Consider the following 16,296-nt stretch of genomic DNA (forward strand, 5'->3'; position numbering starts at 1 on the left):
GATGTGTGAGGACAACTGTCCGACAAAGACCCCTAACATCTGGTGAATACGAACAGGCCGTCCTGGATACAGCTCATACTAATCCACACATGAGTACAAGGGTAACTTCTGAACAGTAGAACGCTTGCCAATAGTCAGTACGGTGACCACTGCATTCACATTCACATCAACCACACCGCCTGCAGCTGCACCAAGAGCTCCATGGAAACTCGAACGAATTTCTATCAGTGGTTACTAGTAAATCAGAAAAACGATGCAGCATTCCTATCGCACATCTTGTTCTCGGACGAATAGCGGTTACACAACAATGGGACCATCAATCCCCGCTACCTAACCTATTAGAGTAGTAGCAATCCTCACTGAGTGCGAAAGGCAAGCCATTAATTACGATGGGTAGAGAATGTCTGGTATGGAATCTGGGATCTTGCGTGATCGTCATATTGGAGGGTCATTTGACAGGCACACACTACGTGTACTTCCTGCGTCAGGAACTCCAGCGGCTGCTGGAGTGTGTGACATTCCAAGATAGTTTAACGATGTGGCTTCAACAAGATGGAGCTCTGCCACGTACGACTTTGCCCGTTCGTACCCGTCTGAACGAGGAACGTCCAGGGATACACGCAAGAAGAAGAAGAGATACCGTTGCTTGGCCCGCCATTTCACCGTATTTCGCAGCATTAGCCATCTTCCAGTGAGGTCTTGTAGAAAAGTAGTTTGCATTCAAACGCCGGAAACTACCGAACATCTCCGGCAACCCAGCAGAGAAACCTGCAGATAGAAGTACGAGTGCACCGTGAATATTTCTGCACGCAATAAGGTCCTTTCCTCAGCGGGTCGAGGTGTGCATAAACAAGAAAGGTCATCACTTCCAGCATTTTATGACATGATGAATGTCAGGGCAGTTTTGTTCCCCCTATTTCTATTACGTATTTGATCTGCCTGCTGACAAAATCGCCTCTTATTAGTGCCGTTAACACTTTCATTCATGCACAATTTGCGTAAGAGGTAATTTCACGCACATTAAGTGCGTTAAAAACTAAACAAACGTAAAAAGTAAATTGAATCTTCGCCTCGGGTCCGATAGTCGCACCTTACATGCAAGACCTCTGTGCAACGCTCGTTCTGGCCTTACTTAATACGCTTAATATCGCACAGTACAGCACAACTGGTGCAGTTTGTAGCGTGTATTAGCTTTAACAGGGGCAGAGTATGACCTTACGGTTCCGTCGCCGTATAAGTATTGCATTTCTAGCGAGTACATTCATTATTTTCATTGTTTAGTATTATTTTAACATTGCAGTTTCCCATGATATACATGTCTAATACAGGATGTTGTACCTATATTGCAATATTTTGTTAAATACGACGTTCTGTGTGGTTCGTATATATGTTTGCTAAGGTAAATAGATTCGTTACTGAACTCTAAATAATTATGGTTTATTACTTCTAACAACTTTATTGTTTCTGCGATGTATTTATGTAGAAATATTACTGTTTGTATGAAGATAGTTTTGTATGATTTTTAATATTTCTGATCTTGACACAGTGAAATACGTTCAAATCACTCCATTCCATGACTACCGCAGTGGCACCGGTGCAGCAGCCCTTAATAGATATATAGAACAACAAAAAAACTGTCTTGGTTGCACATGAGAGGTTTATTTAATCTTTTATTAAATAAACATATCTTGTGCAACGAAAACTATTTTTCCGTTCTAAACAGTGAAATGCGTGTTCTCTACAGCAGAGAAGAAGAAGATGCCTGTGTCTGGAATCTCTGTGTGTAAGATATTGAATAAATTGCTGCTGTAAATTATAGTTCTGTAACGCAAATTGGTATGTCGGAACATTCCTGTAGTTAACAATACCTCTTACCTGGAGATCTTTCTTGTGTAGTTTTTATGAGCATCGAAGAGAGGTAGCATTGCGATTTTCCTTTGGTAACATTCTCCTTGTTTGTTACCCTTCTAGTGTGTGTTCAGTATCTTTAGGGAATTTCTCAATAATGTGTGTAACCTTTCAGTTCAATCTGATTTAATAATACACTCCATAATCCGTGACTAACTTTTCTGTGGTATCAATGTATTGCTCTTTCTTTAAGTGTACCATTAGGTTTTTGTAATGATGGTTTTGTAGTCCTGTATCTTCTCTTTCATTTTCTCACTATTATGGATTCTGTTCTGTTGTGTATTCCAGTATAATGTTTCATCTCTATTATTGCTTTCACAGCACCCAAGACCTATTCAATATATAATAGCAACCTGCAACGAATGCAATAATGCACCAGACCTCAGATTATCCATATTCACACGAAAAATGAGCACTTAAATGTGTTAGCGATGAAATTTACTTACGGTAGTCATCTAGAAATTACTGTACAATCTTCCTTTATCTAATGTGGTTTTGGAAAGGACCTCAGTAGACACAGCCCGCTAGTATCGTAAAAATAACGATAAAAATTCCAGTCTTTTTTTTTTTTTTGGTCATCAGTCTTCTGACTTGCGTGATGCGGATCCCCACGAATTTCACTCCTGTAAACACGTTTCCTCTCAGAGTAGAAACAGCAACCTACGTTCTAAATTATTTGCTGGATGTATCAAAATCCCTGTCTTCCTCAACAGTTTCTACCCAATATACCCCCCCCCCCCCCCAATGCACAGAAGTTACTCTGACGTCTTCACAAATGTCCTGTCATCCTCCTCCTTCTTGCCATTGTTTTCCTTATATTCTATTCCTCGCCAATTCTGCTGAGCACCACTTCATTCCTTTCCTTATCAGTTTATCGAATCCTACTTTTTAATTCCAGTCTTGGATTCCACTCATAGTTTCCACTTGGTTTTTATACATATTGTATATTACGCGCCTTTCACTATGGCTTACCGCTATTTTTCACAGAATTTCGAAAATATTGCTCCATTTTACATTGTCGAATGATTATTCCATGTTCGAACAATCCAATGAACTTGATTTTCTTCAGTGTTACTTCCATTATCAACCGCAACGACAGAACTGCATCTCAGGTACGTTTACCCTTCCTACAGCCAAACTGATCTTCTAACAGCTGCTCAACTTTCTTTTCCATTCTCCTGTATGTTAGTCTTTTCAGCGACCTGGATGCATATGCTGTTAAGCTGATTGTGTAATAATTCTCGCACTTGTTGGCTCTTGCAAGCTTGTAAATGATGTCGATGATGTTTGTCCGAAAGGCCGATGGTATACCGCCAGTTCCATTTGTTCTACACACCAAAGTGAGTAATCGTTTTCTTTCCACTTCCCCAAATGAATTTAGAAATTCTAATTGAATATTATGTATTCCTTTTGCCTCACTTTAACATTAAGTCATCCGAGCTCTTCTGAATTCTGATTCTAAAACTTGATTCCCTATCTTTTCCCTATCGACTCCTGTTTGTTCCTCCATCAAGTCATCAGACACCCTCATAGAGGCACTCGGTGTACTCTTTCCACATATCCACACTCTCCTCTGCTTTTAATATTCCCATTGCACCATTAACGCTACAGCCCTTGATTTAATTTGACCGAAATTTTTTTTTTAATTTTTTGTATGCTGAGCCAGTCCTTCCGAGAACCACTTCTTTTGCAGTTTTTCACATTTTTTATGTAGCTATTTCGTCTTAGGTTCCCTGTACTACCTGTTTATTTCATTCATAAGTGACTTGTATATCTGTATTCCTAAATTTCTCTGGACATTTTTAAACTTCCTTCTTTCGTCGATCAGGTAAAGTATTTCTTCTGTTACCTATGATTTCTTCGCAGTTACCATCCGCATATCTATGTGTTCCTCTCCAACTTCAATGATCTCCCCTTTTAGAGATGTCCATTCGTCTTTTACTGAACTGCCTACTGGGCTATTGATTATCCGAGTATCTATAGCCTCAGGTAACTTCAAGTCTCTCCCTTCATCCCTTAGTAGTTTCGAATCCCACTTACTGGCGCATTGATTCTTCCTGACTAGTCTCTTAAACTTCAGCCTACATCATTACCAAAATGTGATCTGAGCTATATCTGCCTCTCTAACGCCTTACAGTCAAATATCTTATTTTACATTATCTGCTTCACCATGATGTAATCGAAGAGATGTCTTCCTGTATCTCCCGATCTTTCTCACGCATACCTCCTCTTCTTTTGATTCTTGATCATAGTATACTCTGTTCCACATGAAATTTATTGCAGAACTCAATTAGTCTTTCTCCTCTCTCATTCCTACTAGCAAGCCCATATTCTCCCATAGGCTTTTCTTCCAATCCTCCCCCTACAGCACCATTCTTATCCCCCATGATTATTACATTTTCATTTCTCTTTACGTACTGAATTACCCGAGCAATATCCTCACATACCTTCTCTACTTCTTTATCTTCTACTTGCGACGTCGTCATGTATAACTGAACTATTGTTGTTAGTGTTGGTTTGCTGTCGATCTGATGAGAACAACAGTATCACTGAATTGTTTACAGTAACTCACTCTCTGTACTGCCTCCCTGTTCACAACGAATCCTACCCCCGTTATTTCTTTTTCTGCTGCTGTTGATATTATCCTATACTCATTTGACCAAAATGCTTGTGTTCCTTCCATTTCACATCACTGACGCCCACTATGTCTGGATTGACTCTTAACGTTTCCCTTTTCAGATTTTCCAGCATAGCTACCATGGTAAAACGTCTGACACTCCACCCCCGACTCGTAGAACGTTGTCCCATTGTTGGCTATTTAGTCTTATTCTCATGGTCACCTCAACCTTAGCTATCCCCTCTCTAAGATCCAAATGGGGGACTAGTCCGGAATCTGTTGCCAATGGAGAGATCACCATGACACCTTTTCAGTTCCAGATCACATGTCATGTGGATACATGTTATGTGTCTTTAATGCAGTGGTTCCCATTACCTTTGCGAGGTGACAGGCTTTGGGGGCAGATGTGAAGACCACAGTTTATGTAGTAAAAACCGCAGCAAAGTGGCAGTCGAGAATCTGGCGTGTTTACATCTAACAAGGGAACCTCCCCATCGCACCCCCTTCAGATTTAGTTATACGTTGGCACAGTGGATAGGCCTTGAAAAACTGAACACACATCAATCGAGAAAACAGGAAGAAGTTGTGTGGAACTATGAAAAAATTAGCAAAATATATAAACTGAGTAGTCCATGCGTAAGATTAGCAACGTCAAGGATAGTATAAGCACCGGAGCGTCGTGGTCCCGTGGTTAGCGTGAGCAGCTGCGGAACGAGAGGTCCTTGGTTCAAGTCTTCCCTCGAATGAAAAGCTTAATTTTTTATTTTCAGTTTATGTGACAAACTATTATTTTTTCATCAGTTTTTTGGGAGTGATTATCACATCCACAAGAAAACCTAAATCGGGCAAGGTAGAAGAATCTTTTTACCCATTCGCCAAGTGTACAAGTTAGGTGGATCGACAACAAATTCCTGTCATGTGACGCACATGCCGTCACCAGTGTCGTATAGAATGTATCAGACGTGTTTTTCTGTGGAGGAATCGGTTGACCTATGACCTTGCGATCAAATGTTTTCGGTTCCCATTGGAGAGACACGTCCTTTCGTCTACTAATCGCACGGTTTTGCGGTGCGGTCGCAAAACACAGACACTAAACTTATTACAGTGACGTCAATGAACGAACGGACAGATCATATCTTTGCGAAAATAAAGAATGTAAAATTTTCACTCGAGGGACGACTTGAACCAAGGACCTCTCGCTTCGTACCTGCTCACGCTAATCACGGGACCACGGCGATACTGTGCCTATGCTGTTCTTGATATTGCTTATGTTGGACATGGACTACTCAGTTTGTATATTTTGCTCATTTTTTCATAGTTCCACACAACTTCTTCCTGTTTTTTCGATTGATCTTTGTTCAGTTTTTCAAGGCCTATCCACTGTGCCAACTTATAACTAAATCTGAGGGGGGTGCGATGGGGAGGTTCCCTTGTAAGAAGGGTGTGTGGCAGCCGTCTTGGTAGCAGCAGAATCGTCCTAGTTTCGGCACTGACCGACAGATGGCGCTACTTTAAATTGAGTACGGTCAGTTTGGCGTCCAGCCACGTGACGAGGAAACTCAGCGGCCAGCACGCTGGCTTATGGCGAGCTTTCTCCGGGCCGCTTTTAGCATAGAGTTAAAGTGAATGTATGATGTAAAAATAAATAAAAAATTATCCCAATGTGGCACAAAGGAGCTTATACGCTCATTTGAAAGCAGAAAATTAGTCGGTTGAGCGTATATAAACGCGCCTCTAGTCGCCCTGGTAGTTTTTGAATTACAATAAATAGAATGTTTTAATAACTAAGTAAGATTGTAAATTGGACATCTTGGAGACGCTTTGACAAAATTTTGCGAACGAGGTGTCAAATGAAAGGTCTGAATGAGTAGTATTAAGATATCTATGTAAATTCTTTTACATGTATTAAAACTGCAAATGAGGAACCGAAATGCTGTTTTCGTCATTAGAAATGCAGAATATTGACAAATAAAAAATAGGAACTATAAATATAGCGGCAGTACGAAAAAGTAGACGTAAGTAAATAGGTGATACAATAATAATATCAGTTATTTGTGCATTGAAAGTATTTTAAATAATGAAAAGTTCTACATGAAGAACAAATAAATTTTAATAATATGAGAATGAGGTCCCGTGCAGAAACTCTGATAATGAATCTGAATTCAGCGGAAAATTTCAGTCTGAATAGAAGTGTTAAATGCATTTTATTCTATCTGTATTAAGTGTAAAAGGAAATGTTATGTGCAAACAAACTTGATTTGCCTTCAGAGTGTTCAAACCGAGGGCTTTTAAGGGCTGCCATTTTCTGTGATAGGGGGCAGTCATTCAGCTGAGTTGAAAGGGGTAGCACGTGTGATTGGCAAAAGTCCGTGCACGAATTGGAACTAGAATATTTTCAGACCGTGAAGTCGCGTGTAACTTGTGATTTTCAGCAGTTGGGTGCTGCTGGACTTTGAAGAATTCTCGGCTGTACGTTTGTGAGACTTGTAAAGAATTTCGGTCATGAGTTGAACTTGGAATATTTTCGTACCGCGAAATCGTGTCGAACTTTAACTCTGAACAACCGCTGTGGGACATAGTGATTTCAGTTTGCGGTTGGACTTCGGATTGTGTTTGGTTTATTATTATTTTTGGAGAAGCATTCTTCGCAGGGAACTTTGTTCATCTTGGGGTTTCAGCTATTTTAAAGGAAACATTAAGTGAATAATTGCTGAATGATTGTGATTAATACTTGAGTGGCGCTGTTGAACTAACTCGGTAAATATCTGAGGTCAAATCTAGAACACTTAACAGTATTTCAGTCAAATCTGACCTGAACAATTTAAAATAAACTCCAATTAGTTAAAACCGTATTGTGTTCACTAAAAATTATTCCTGCCTGCTAAAATTTGTTTTTATAAACTTGACATTAATTTAGAATTACTTTTGATAGTGCAGCGAATGTGGTTGGCATCCCTCAGACCTGACGTAGCCAACTAGTTAGTAAGTCCAACCACATATTACGGAATCCCAAGCTGATGGATGCTATGTTGGTGCTTGGGTGATATCTGTATTTCTTTGTTTTTTTTTTTTTCTTACAGAAGAGCGTGGGAGCTCGAACGATCTAGTTTTACTAGATAATTGACTTTCAACTAAAATCGTTGTGATCACCCAGTGCAACCCGTGTGTTTCTCCCGATCTCGCGCATAGAGAGAAACCGTAGCACGTCGCAAATGTTTATCTCGACCCAGCGAAGCTCGCAGATGGGTATTTCTCGTCCGTAGTAGCTCGCACCTTCCACATCCTCATGCCGTTGAGTATTCCTCATTCTTCCGCCAATTGCAGGAAAGTGCCCTGGACCTCTGTCAGTTTCTCTGCCGTTTTTGAGAAGTCCATTGGTAGAATGAGGGTGACTTCTTATGACATATGTCTTCAGCCGTCCCGGATGATGATTTTTATTCATATATTCAGTAGTGGCGGGATTAGAATCTGAGACCGAGAACGGTTTCATTAAGAACCGAAGACCATACCCTACCCCTAGACCTAACCATTACATGTCTAATTTCTGTACTGGGAAGCAGATTTTAGGGAGACACTGAAGAGCTAAACTGGACAGCACTTCCTGCAATTATATTCCAAACGTCTATTTTTTATGCATCCAGAAACACTACTGTAACGAGTCGTTCTCGTTGCCCCGTTGGAATGTCATGTGTTTTCAACTAAATGTTTTTCGTGAATTTCGGATCTGTAATCGAAATAGTCCTGCGCATTCTGTACGTGAACGCAGAGGCAGCAGTTTTTCAGTTATATCATTCTTGGATGATGTTACATGCTGTAAATGAATTTCTCAGCAATATATCCCAGAATCTGAGCGGTTGAACTATGTTGTAGAAGAATAGTTTAAGCAATAACAGCTTCTTATTAAACATCAACATAGCTGAGTGACCTGAATGTAGATTGCAAACTGGGACCATCATCATAAATTTAGTTTCATGTTACATGTTCGACAGATCATTTGAACGATTCTTCTATTTATGGTTCAAATGGCTCTGATCACTATGGGACTTAACTTCTGAGGTCATCAGTCCCCTAGAACTTAGAACTACTTAAACCGAACTAACCTAAGAACATCACACACATTCATGCCCGAGGCAGGATTCGAACCTGCGACCGTGGCGGTCGCGCGGTTCCAGACTGAAGCGCCTAGAACCGCACGGCCACACCGGCCAGCCACTACTTAACCTAAATTCTCCTTAAGGACAAACACACACACCCATGCCCGAGGGAGGACTCGAACCTCCGCCGGGATCAGCCGCACAGTCCATGACTGCAGCACCATAGACCGCTCGGCCACTCCCGCGTGGCCTTCTTTGCTACCTGACAGACATTTTATGTTACGAGGCAAATGATGAAATTCTTTTGTTGCTATGGAACGCCTTAGCTGAGCCGCTGACAGTTCAGCTAGTGGTTAATAAAGGTCATTTTTCTCTTTAGATGTTGTGGGTATTTCGAGTATTGATCTTCTCAAATTCTGATAGATTATTTATGACGAATTTCATTAGCGAATATATTCATTGCGACGATTCAGTTAAAATGCCTAGTTCCCTGAAGAGGTACCTACCTACATGACGCCCATGGCTGCATAAATATTATTCATACTGCCCACTTTTGTGCAATCAATACTTCCCGTGTAAGTGAAGAGTTACCACAGAAATATTATTCCATAAGACATGAAGTGAAAATATGCAAAATATGTCAGGAGGTTCATTCGCCTGTTTCCAAGATAGGCAGTTATACGAAGAACAAAATCAGATTAACTTACTTATTTGAGACGTTCAGTAACAAGCTTCTTCCAGTTCAGGTTTCTACCGATATGATCACCCAAAATTTGAAATCTTCTACCCTGTTTACTGAGTCCTGATTATGTCTTACATCGATTGTTTGTATGGCTGTGTTTGTTATACAGAACTGAATACAGTGTGTGTTTGCGTGCGTGCGTGTGTGTGTGTGTGTGTGTGTGTGTGTGTGTGTGTGTGTGTTTTCAAAATTTAGGGTGATTCCATTTTCCGAGTACCACTTTATTATTCTTTCGAAAACATCATTCACTATTTTTGCTGTTGCTTTCTCTTTAATGGGGTTTGTTAAAACGCTAGTATCGTATGGTTAAAATATGGTTCAATTGGCTCTGAGCACTATGGGACTTAACATCGGAGGTCATCAGTCCCCTAGAACGTAGAACTACTTAAACCTAACTAATCTAAGGACATCACACACATCCATGCCCGAGGCAGCATTCGAACCTGCGACCGTAGTGGTCACGCGGTTCCCGACTGAAGCGCCTAGAACCGCACGGCCACACCGGCCGGCCTCTAGTATCGTATGAAAAGTGTCTATTCTGCTTGTTGAATATTAAGTGGGAGGTCACTCACATATATACATATATATGGAACAGGAGTGGACCCAAAAAAAAAAAAAAAACTTAGCAAAACTACATGGTTGCAAAACAACATAGTTTAAATAACTCGGCTCCTTTATTAAATTGAGTTTAGACGTCACCCAGATACCAGAACACGTTTGATGCCGCAGGACTGTAATACTATGTAATGAGAAAATGCGAAACTATTCTAATGTGAAAATCGTGTTGTCAACTCGACGAGTCTGTGACTCTAGTCAGTTTAGAGTATTAGGCAAATTAACGAATTATTGAAGCATTAACAGCTTGTTATTGAACGTCAAGGACAACTGAGTAACTGGAACAGTAGTGTACGAAATTGAAATAAAAATGTTGCCACAAGGCTTAGGCTGTATGAATAAGTAACATGTAAGGGAACGGATGCGAGCGACAGCAATCACCGATAAATAACAACAAGAATTAAGTGGTATGGGTGCGTTACCAGAATCCACGACAGCTCCATGGTCAAAATCACCCTCGATTACGACCCCGGAGGATCTGAGCGTAGACTGTGCACCAAATATCGTGTTCGTGTACTTATCAGGCTGCTTTCCGAACATTCCAATTTTGCCCAATGGTGGCAGCATCCGATAAAGACGACTTGCGCATCTGTCGAAATGTTATTCTCTTCATCCTAGGTTCACGCCTTTTCATGATTTGAAAGTATTACTTATTTCAAAATTCTTCCAAGATGTCCTTCCTGTTAACAATGTCAATACATAACATTTATTAGGGGAACGTCGTGTACATTGTCGATCTTTGAATCGAATGAACTGCGCGTTACCATGTTCCAGCTTGTTTTTGTCTTACGTTTTCTGGGCTGTAAATTGGAGACGAGCCCATCAGGTGTTTGACAGATCACGTGAAACCACGTAAGACTCTTGCAGGATGAGGCCCGTGATTCAATACGAGTCTGGTTCAGCTCCCTGTCTTGCAATGTAATGCGGCGTGCGTTATGGTACGCGATCATGTTCTGAGTCAATGTTATACTGCACGTCAAGTCGCTACCCTGACTGGACGTCGGGAAGCGTACAGAATGCAGCATTTGTGTAATATGAAACTAAGTGACCTTTGAACCTTCATCACTATAATGAGGTTCCTCGTCGTTCTGCACAGCGGAAGTGGAGGACGAGGTATGTGTGTGTGTGTGTGTGTGTGTGTGTGTGTGTGTGTGTGTGCATGTTGAACCCAGGGAAGACCGCTGTGGATGGGAGGTAGGGTATCCATTAATCAACCGCAGTGGCCGTTGACGGCCTACCCGTGTTACACTTGGCAGTACAAGCCGCGGTGCTCAATAACAGGGCGAGCCACGTGATGCTGCCAGAAATACCTCGCCTCGTCACTGCAGTATATGGAGGTGGGTCCAATGTTGCAGCTGTGCGTAGGCCCTCTGAGCATATGAGCGAATCGCGTTCTTAGTTCATCGTTTACAACACCCGGATCTTACCCTAAAAATAAATACACGCCAACCCTTCTGACAGAGGGTGCCATCCGATAAACGTCTTCCATGTCATCTTCCGTGGGAGCATTCCCTACAAAATCTGCAATCATTCCAATATTCTTATGTCAAACAGTATAAGAAATACTGAAGATCAGAATTCATTTTTCAGCCTTGAACGAGAAACGGTAACCATTTTAGGGATTGAAATTAACCATCATGAGCTCGTTAAATCAGACAAAAGACAATTGTAGTAAATAATAAAAGATGGTTTATCACAAACCAAAGGATGATTAGAGACTGGAATAAAAAAGCATTTTACAGTATTGGATCACTGTCTGTACACGCGAATATGTCGCAGTTGATGAAAGGATAATCATACCTAGACAGCACTCCCTACGCCAGTAAACTGTCAGAATCATTACAAAAAATAAAACAGTTTGCGGTGCGCTTGGGGGGTGGTGGGTTAAAACAGTACTCACACACTGCTAAGGCTACACAATACACGCACGTGGACCGAAATATTTAATGGCGGTGTGCCTAGATCGCACGTAACTGTTTCCCCTCCTCGACTCATACCTTCTCGCTGCTTGCTGCTTCGTGAGAGAGAGTGTGTGTGTGTGTGTGACATCGTATGGGACTTAACTGCTAAGGTCGTCAGTCCCTAAGCTTACACACTAATTAACCTAAATTATCCTAAGGACAAACACACACACACATGCCTGAGGAAGGACTCGAACCTCGGCCGGTACCAGCCGCACAGTCCATGACTGCAGCGCCCTAGACCGCTCGGCTAATCCCGCGCGGCTTTCGCTGCTTCGGCCACTAATTTAATCCTCTAACTGCTTATTTAATCTGCGGCAGGTTGGGGGAGCATTTACATGACAACGATCACAAATATCCGGTATACATCCGCATGTATTCCTCCAGTGAAACACAATAATGTGGGCTGCACTATCCATGCACCGTTTCGGTTACACAATCGTTGTAAGTTCTATATATTACTTCAGCCGCAGTGGTCTTTTTGCGATCTTTGAAAACTTCTATTGTGCTGTTCGGCCACACTCTTTGTTTACTACCACCTCGGTCATTTAAAAATCATTGTTCACATAATTAGTTCTGGATTTGAGTCGGCACAGTTCTTGTAACTGACATTAACTCATATTAATGACAGAACCACTCACTTTCACGAGCGCAGGCGTAACTGTTCCCTGACGTGGTTAACTATTGATCTCGTGTCTTGATGTATCTCCAGTATCGAATTTTAATTGGGCACAATTAATTGGCCTCTCTCTCAATTAGAATGTTCACTTAGTAGTCAAACATCTGTTTGTTGATTCCGTAACCGTCACGGCGCGACTGAATGTTATCTAGACACAGAAGGTACACTTTTTATAATAATTTACTGATACTTTTAACTTTTTTTTGTAATACAACAATCGACGTTTTGTAAGCCACGTATGGGGCAATACTACCGGCAACGACAACGAACTCCCACTCACGATTCACTCAACAATCACACTCTGCACTCTCAAGAGGCAACTGTCGACACTGAGGAGGGCAGCGATACTACAGTACTCTTACAAACTGTCGTATTGTTTTCCTAACAGTTTATTTCCCCTACACGGGTTGTAGCTACAGTGATATTACTACTCATTAGCCAAATACCATTTGATGTTCAAGAAGTGGTTTAGAAGATAAATGAATATGATAACGCGTATTTAGAACGCTGTAAAAAGTGTTTTGTATTTATGATATTCTGTGGAAGAAGAATATGATGATGATATGACTGGAGCTATGATGGGGTGCGGGGTGGGAGAGGCACGTTGTTACACCTGGGGAGTACCTGACATGTAACGTGCACGTTGGTCAGCTCAGCTTCTAGTAAAAGCAAGGCTAGAGCGAACGATAGCGCTCTCAACAAAATTGGAAGCTTGATATGTGGAGAGACTGATTGGAGTAGGAATATTCTTTGATTCCTATTAAATAGGGTTGCCGTTTGAGGTTGCAGTCGAGAGACTTCACAAAATACACTCAGTGGCCAGATATTATAGATAGGCACTGATCGCTCATTGGTTAGCGAAGACTAAACGGTGTATTTGCGTCCCAACAGTCTTGTTATAAATGGGTTCCTAAACATTCCTGTATCATGTCGGTTACGATATGTCATACAGTAAATGGTCGATCATCTCGTACGGCACTGCAGAGACGCCGTTACGTAAGTTGGGCAAACATTTACGGCAGTCCTGTGCCGCTATTTACTCTTATGGCAAAGTTATAAATGCGTTACTGAAGATCCACTGTAGTCACTTCTGGATTCGGAAACAGGACTTCTTGTGAGTCGTCTCCGATACGAAATGACACATGTGTCATGAGCAGATTCTACGTTCGAAGTCACTTATCTCGCGACGTGCTGCCATGTTCACTAACAATCTGACTAAACTCGCGTCATACACCACACGGCTTCAACTTTCGGTATCATACAAGGTGCATCTTCAAACGTGGCAAGTCCTTTCCACGATTCCCGGACAAAAAGTGTGAAAGATTACGCATCTACCTTAGCAGTCCCTACTTTGCTTCCTCGTGACGCCTTTCGTGCGAGCTCCATCAGTGATTTGGATGAAATAACAAGCAAACACGAACCAGTGCATCTTTAATCTGCTCTGGATAAACGGCGAAATGACTCTGTAATAACATTTTAAACACCAGTCTTTTATTTCATGTTTTTACAACTTTGGAAAGTGGTTCAACATGCCTTTACATTGCAAATGATTATATTCACAATAAACGTGCAAGTAGTCCCCTAACACGAGATAGTTTAAATGTAATGGGACATTAGTTTAAAATGACGGGAAGTGCACTCATTGGCGATGGACTGAGATAATCTTTTGTGATAAAGAAAAGAGGTCTCACTCTTTGGAATTCATCGAAGATAAACACGAAAGGTATACCATTCTGGTATTAACTCTTCACTAAGGTAATACAGTGGTGAAAGAGTGGGGAGGGAGCACCGACTAAGGGAACCTTGGAGACCCACGAAAAAAAAAAAAAAATGCGTAAAATTTGCTATTATGCTGAAAAGCGACCTATCCATTCACACTATGTTTGTATGAACTAATTAAGGTGTTAGTGGGTTATTCTACGTCTACATCCACGTGATTACTCTGCTATTCACAACTAAGTGCCTGACAGAGGATCAACGATCCATCTTCAAGCTGTCTCTCTACCGCTCAATTCTCGAACGGCATGCGGGAAAAGCGAGCACTTACATTTTTCTGTGCGAGCCCCGATTTCTTTTATTTTATAGTGATGATCATTTATCCCTATGTATGTGGGTGCGAACAGAATGTTTTCGCAATCGGAGGAGAAAACTGGTGATTGAAATTTCATGAGAACAAATTTGACATGCCTTTTTCGTTGTTTCTGCAACATCGATCTGACTCGTTTTGTGTACCATGGCGGATCAGTACCATCACTTATTAATGTATGTGATATATACATCCCAATTGCCATCGATACCATCTCTCTGAAATCATTCCACAGCTTTTCTATGCTTATATGTCCAGATCGGAAGGAGTTAAGACTGTCTCTTAGAATGGTGTTAATAGCATTTTTACCAGCTTTTTTTTAAATACATGTACTCTGCGTTTCTTTTTGATGGTTGTAGGTTTTACGTCATTCAGCCTAGCAGCAACTTCCTTGTGGTCGCTAATCCCTGTGTTCGTCATGATACTCCCTATTTGTCCAGGATTATTTGTTGCTAAGATGTCACGTATGCTTTCGCAACCGTTTACGCTTCGAGTGGGCTCATGAACTAATTGTTCAAAATAATTTTCTGAGAAAGTATTCAGTACAATTTCGGATGACGTTTTATACCCGCCGCCGGCTTTAAACGTTTAATTTTTCAAGCATATCGAGGGTAGATTGAAGTCGCCAACGACTATAATTGTATGAGTGGGTTACCTATTTGAAATGAGACTCAAGTTTCCTTTGAACTGTTCAGCAGCTGCGTCTTCTGAGTCGGGGGTTCGGGAAAGCGATCCAATTAATAGTTTAGTCCGATTGTCAGGTATAACCTCTACCCATACTATTTCGAATGAACTATCTAATTCAATTTCACTACAAGGTAAACAACTTCAGACAACAATAAATACTCCGCCACCAGCTACACTTAACCTATCCTTCTGAACACTGTTAGATCGTTTGAAAAAAATTCGGCTGAACTTAATTCCGGCTTTTCCCAGCTTTCCGTACCTATATTTTAAGCTTCAGTGCTTTCTGTTAAGGTTTGGAGCTCTGGATCTTTCCCAACACAGCTACGACAATTTACAACTACAGTACCGATCGTTTCTACAACTGCCTTACTGTGTTTTACCTTCCCCTTTTTATTTGGACGCCCTCTCTGTGGTTTCCCGAGACCCTCTAACCTAAAAAACCTCCAATCCCTTTCGCATTCCCCCCGCTACACGTGTAGCCGCTTCCTGTGTGTAATGGACTCCTGACCTATTAAACGGAATCCGGAAACCCACCATCCGATGGCGCAAGTCAAGGGATCTGCAGCCTACATGGTCACAGAACTGCCTAATCCTCTGATTCAGACCCTGCACTCGGCTCTGCACGAAAAAACCACAGTCGGTCCTGTCGACGATGATGGAGATGGTGAGCTCCGCCTTAATTTCGCAAGCAAGACTGGCAGTCTTTACCATTTCCGCTAGCCGTCCGAATTTTTTTTATATGGAATACTTGTGAGATGAATACACTAAGCAGATTCAGAAGGATGTAGGTTGCAGTAGGTACTGGGAGATGAAGGAGCTTGCACAGGATAGATTAGCATGGAGAGCTGCATCAAACCAGTCTCAGGACTGAAGACCACAACAACAACAACAACAGAATACTTGTAAC

The sequence above is a fragment of the Schistocerca nitens genome, chromosome 5 (assembly GCF_023898315.1).
Source record: "Schistocerca nitens isolate TAMUIC-IGC-003100 chromosome 5, iqSchNite1.1, whole genome shotgun sequence".
Taxonomy (NCBI): Eukaryota; Metazoa; Arthropoda; class Insecta; order Orthoptera; family Acrididae; genus Schistocerca; species Schistocerca nitens.